The 5,726-nt window shown below is 39.4% G+C and overlaps 1 non-coding gene across 1 annotated transcript; it reads right to left on the bottom strand.

Annotated features, from left to right (window-relative positions):
* Positions 1-313: 313 nt before the first annotated feature.
* Positions 314-440, bottom strand: LOC112209147 (small nucleolar RNA ACA64). The gene has a single exon (XR_002943811.1). It is a non-coding gene; the product is annotated as a small nucleolar RNA ACA64 (small nucleolar RNA).
* Between the last annotated feature and the right edge of the window lie 5,286 nt (positions 441-5,726).

The raw sequence follows: 5,726 nt of genomic DNA on the forward strand, positions 1-5,726 counted from the left end.
TCCCCCTTGGCACTGCTTTTGTTGTGTCTCATAAGTTTTGGTATGCTGTGTTTTCATTTTCACTTGTCTTTATAAGTATTTTATTATTTGTCTTGTGGTTTCTTTCTTTTTTTTTTTTTTTTTTTTTTTTAGACAAACAGCTTTATTTGAAAGACGGAGGACAGCCGAGTCCCCCCGACCCCGTGGTCCTGGCGACATCGGTCTCATGTGTGGGAAGACCAGTGTCCTGCGGAGAGAAAACAGGGTTAGGGGTCGGCAGCCTGGGTCAGGAGCCAGACCACCCGAGCGGCCGCACCCAGGGAGAGGCCGCGGGGCCTGTTGGGGCTGGGTTTCACCGCCGCACATGTGTCAGCACGCGGTGAGCTGAGGCCCCTGGAGGCTCTAGGCACCGAATCTCACCCGCTGCCATGGCCAAAGCCGGGGGGTGATTTTCAACCAATGCCAGGTGGTTTCTTTTTTGATCTAATGGTTAAGAGTGTGTTAATTTCTATGATTTTTAAATTTTCCAGTTTTCTTTTTGTTTTTGATTTCTAACTTCATCCCATTGTGGTCAGGGAAGATATTTTGCTGTCCTTTAAAATCAATTCAGACTTAATTTATGACCTATCTTGGAATTTATCCTATGTATACTTGAGAAGAATGTGTATTTCATTGTTGGGTAGAGTGTTCTGTATATGGTTGTTAGATCTAGTTGGTTTATTGTGTTGTGAAAGTCCTATATTTCCTTGCTTAGATTTTGATGGTTCTATCCACTATTGAGATTGGGATATTAAAGTCTCCAACTATTAATGTAGAATTGTACTTCTCCCTTCAATTACGTCAATTTTTGTTTCATATATGTTGATGGTTTGTCATTAGGAGCATACATGTTTACAACTGTTAAACCTTCTTGCTGTATTGAACCTTTTATGTTTTTTATTTTTTTAAGACAGAATCATGCTCTGTCGCCCAGGCTGAAGTGCAGTGGTGTGATCATAGCTCACTGCAGCCTCCAATGCTTTGGCTCAAGCTATCCTTCTGCCTCAGCCTCCTGAGTAGCTGAGACTACAGGCACGTGCTACCATGCTCAGCTAATTTTTTAATTTTCTGTAGAGACAGCGTTTCACTGTGTTGCCCAGGCTGTCTCCAACTCCTGGTCTCAAGGCACCCTCATGCCTTGGTCTCCCAAAGTGCTGCGATTACATGCCTGAGCCAACATGCTCATCCTGAACCATTTTTTAGTATATAATGTCCTTGTCTTTAGTAACATTTTTGCTTTGAAGTGTATTTTGTTGTATACTAGTATCGCCATCCTTAATATTTGGTTATTAGTTTCATGGAATATCCTTTCCCATTCTTTCACTTTTAACCTGTTTTTGTCTTTGGATCTTAAGTCTCTTACAGACAGCATATACAGTCATGTATCATTTATGTATGGGTATATGTTCTTAGAAATGCATTGTTATGCAATTTCATCATCATGTAAATATCACAGAAGGTACGTACACAAACCTAGATGGTATGGTATAGCCTATTGCTCCTAGGCTACAAAGCTGTTATGGCATGTTACCATACTAAATACTGTAGGCAACTATAACCCAATGGTGTTTGTATATCTAAACATAGAAAATATATAGTAAAAATATGTTATTATAATCTTACCATTATATTACCATCCTATGTGCATTCCATCATTGACTGAAATGTTATGTGGCACGGGAGTCTTGAATCATGGTTTTTTAAAACCCATTCTTCTAATCTCTGTCTTTTCACTGAAGTTTAACCCATTTACATTTAAAATAATTACTGATGAGGGAATTCTGTCATTTTGCTATTTTCTATATATATTGCAGCTTTTTTTGGTTCCTCATTTCTTATCTGTCTTCTCTTATGTTTAGTTAGTTCATTTTTGTAATGAAACTTTTAACTTCCTTTCTTATCTTCTTTTAGCTATTTTCTTTGTGTTATCATGGGATTACATTTAACATCCTAAATAAGGAAGCTTCTAACATAAATTTATAGCAGCTTAATTTGAAAAAGATACAAAAACTGCTCCTTAACTGCCCTGTCCCCCACCCCTTTCAGCTGTTGATATCACATAATTACATCTCTATAAAACATGTGTCCAAAACAAACTAAATCTATTAGTCCCTTAAATTAAATAGAAAACAAAATGTGGAGTTACCTGTTGTGAAAATGTTTTCTGGGTATGTGACCACAAAGTGCATTGTAGGATGCAGTGACCTAAAAATGCATACCAGTGCTAAAATAACTGCTGCTGTCTGCAACACCCCTCCTCTCCTTAGGAATGTTGACCAGACTCTACAAAACCCAAACAGTTCCTGTAAGCAAAGAGTAAACAGATTAAGAAAGCAACCAGATGGCTTAACACACCATCAGTGACTTCCCCCGCCCCTTCCATTCCCTCTTCATGATATAAAAGACTAGATAGGCATGTACTATAAGCACTGAAATCTACCTTGTCTTGCTGCTGCCCAAGGCTGCCTTATAAATTTCCCCTGGATAAATCTTTGACTACCTGCCAACCCGGAATCATCTGCCTTTTTTTTTTGGTCTGATGGCAAATCAGTAATTTGCCTCCACTTGTAGAGGGCAATTCTCAGTCCTGGCAGGGAGTTTTCCCAACAAAAGCAAAGTTACAATAACACTAGCTTTTGGCCTAATCATTGGTTTTTGTTAATGTATTGGTCTCAAGTCATGTTGTAAACAAAAAGTGGAGTTACATACCATTGTTACAATAATACTAGCTTTTATAATTTCCCATGTATTTACCTTTACTTATCTTTATTTCTTTATACAGGTTCAGTAACTGTCTAGTGTCCTTTCAACTTGCAGGACTTCATTTAGCATTTCTTGTAGGGCAGGTCTAGTGGTAATGAACTCCCTCAACTTTTGTTTATCTGGAAAGTCTTATCTTCTACTTCAATTTCGAAGGACAGTTTTTGCCAGATATGGGATTCTTTTATTTTTTTTTTGACACAGAGTTTCGCACTGTTGCTCAGGCTGGGGGGCAGTGGCGCGATCTTAGCTCACTGCAAGCTCCGCCTCCTGGATTCACGCCATTCTCCTGGAGTAGCTGGGACTACAGGCACCCACTACCACGCCTGGCTAATTTTTTGTATTTTTAGTAGAGATGGGGTTTCACTGTGTTAACCAGGATGGTTTGGATCTCCTGACCTCGTGATCCGCCCGCCTTGGCCTCCCAAAGTGCTGGGATTACAGGCGTGAGCCACCGCGCCTGGCCAGATATGGAATTCTTGATTGACAGACTAAATTTTTTCTTTTACCACTTTGACTATATTAGCTCATTGTCTTCTGGCTTCCAAAGTTTTTGATAAGAAATCTGCTGATAATCTTATTGAGGATCATTTGTATGCGAAGAGTCATTTCTCTTTTGCTGCTTTCAAAATTCTCTTCTGATAGTTTGATTATAATGTATCTCAGTATGTGTTTCTTTGAGTTCATCCTACTTGGTTTATTGAACTTCTTAGATATTCATATTCATGTTTTTCATCAAATATGGGAAGCTGTTGGTCATCATTTCTTCAAATATTCTCACCAGCCTTTTCTCTCTCTTCTCCTTCTGTAGTTATCACAATGTGTATGCTGATCTGCTTGAGGTATCGCACAGGTTCCTTAGACTCCTTTCACATTTCTTCAATCTCTTTTCTTTCTGTTCCTCAGACTCAATAATTTCCATTATCCTCTCTTCAAGTTTTCTGACTCTTTCTTCTAACTGTTCAATGTGCCTTTGAATCCCTCTTGTGAATTTTTAATTTCAGTTATTGTACTTTTTAGCTCCAGAATTTCTTTTTGGTTTCTTTTAGGTTTTCTATCTGTTTTTGATATTTCCATTTTGTTCATAAATAATTTTCTTGACTTTAAATTCCTTTTGTTTTTTGAGTCTCTTTAGGTTTCATCTGAATGGGTTACACTTTCCTGTTTCTCTGTATCCTTTGTGATATTTTTGTTGAAAACCAGACATTAGAATTTACTAATGTGTTAACTCTGGAAATCAGATTCTTCCTCTTCTCCAGGGTTTGCTGTTTTTGTTACTGTTTTTATTATTTTTGTTTTTTTGATTGTTGTAAGCCCTCTTTGCCTAAGATGAGTCTGAAGTATAAATCTAAGGTCTTCTCAGAGGTCTTTTCTGAGCCTGCACCATCCCCTAGGCTGTGCCATGACTTTCTGATTTCTCTCATATATGCAATTGTGTTTATGTCTGGCTCCCAAAAGGGGAAAATGAGAAAAATGAATGGGAGTGGGGAGGGAAGCACCAGCTCTTTAATTCTCCCAGAAGTCACTTCAACCAGAAGGTGAGGGGCTTGCAACAATGGAAGTGCAACAATGGCTAATGACTCTCTGCACCTCTGTGATCACGAGTGGCAGTTAGGAATCAGAGCACAGATCTAATGTTTTGAGGACAATGTACTTTTTGCCTCCCTAGCTCCTACAAGCTGTGTGCAAACCACTCTAGGAACATGTGCACAGCTGCCTGCCATGAGATTCAGTGGTAGGAGATGGTTAGCTGCTACTGTGCCAAGACTGGAAATTGACCAATTTTTTTTTTTTTTTGAGACAGAGTCTCGCTCTTTCACCTAGGCTGGAGTGCAGTGAGGTGATCTTGGCTCACTGCAACCTCCGTCTCCCAGATTCAAGTGGTTCTCCTGCCTCAGCCTCCAGAGTGGCTGGGACTACAGGCATTCACCACCACGCCTGGCTAATTTTATATTTTTCGTAGAGACGGATTTTGCCATGTTGGCCATGCTGGTCTTGAACTCCTGACCTCAGGTGACCCACCCACCTCAACCTCCCAAAGTGCTAGGATTACAGGCATGAGCCACTGCACCCCACCTCTCTTTTCCTTTTTTTGGTCTTAAAACAACATGCATTTATTTGGGTTACAATGCTATAGATTGGCTATTTGGGCTGGGCTCCGCTGGGCAATTCTTCGTCTCTGTTGGACTCATTCCCGCATTTTTTCCCCCAGTTGCTAGGTTGGCTAAGTGTCGGCTATTCTAAGACAGATGGCTCACTGCTGCTCCACATAATCTCATCTCCCAGTAGGCTAGCCCAGGTTTGTTCTATAGCAGCTGAGCAGGATCCCAAAAAAGCAAGTGGAAGCATGCAAGACTTCTTAAAGGTTACGCTTAAAACAACTACATGATCACTTTCACCACATTCCATTGGGCAAAACTTCATAACACGGCTAGCTCAGACTGCAGGGTTGAGGAAATAGATTCCACTCCTTAATGAGGGGAGTTACAGAGACACATTGCAAATGAATGAATATAGGGAGGAACAGAGAACTGGAGACATTTCTGCAATCCTCTTCAAAGCATTAGCATATATATTTTGCCTTAGGCTTTATTTTCTAAGGGACTCAGGCTATGACAGTGTCTATTACACTAATTTTTTAAAAAGAAATTGACAAAATTTAACCACAATGTACTGTCCAAGTCTTCCTCTGGAAGCTGCAAGTTTCAATAAATTCTACAGTTCTAAAATACAGATGGTTCCTTTACTTATGATGGAATTATATCCCAGATAAATCCATCACAAGCTGAAAATATCTTAAGTCAAAAACACACTTTTGACATATTATTTTTAACTTACAACGGGTTTATCTGGGACATAACCTCACTGTAAGTCGAGAAGCATACTAAAATCTATAACATTTTTGGACTATTGTAAAGTTGAAAAATCATAAGTGAAACCATCATAAA

Source organism: Pan troglodytes, chromosome 3, assembly GCF_028858775.2.
Source record: "Pan troglodytes isolate AG18354 chromosome 3, NHGRI_mPanTro3-v2.0_pri, whole genome shotgun sequence".
NCBI classification, from domain to species: domain Eukaryota; kingdom Metazoa; phylum Chordata; class Mammalia; order Primates; family Hominidae; genus Pan; species Pan troglodytes.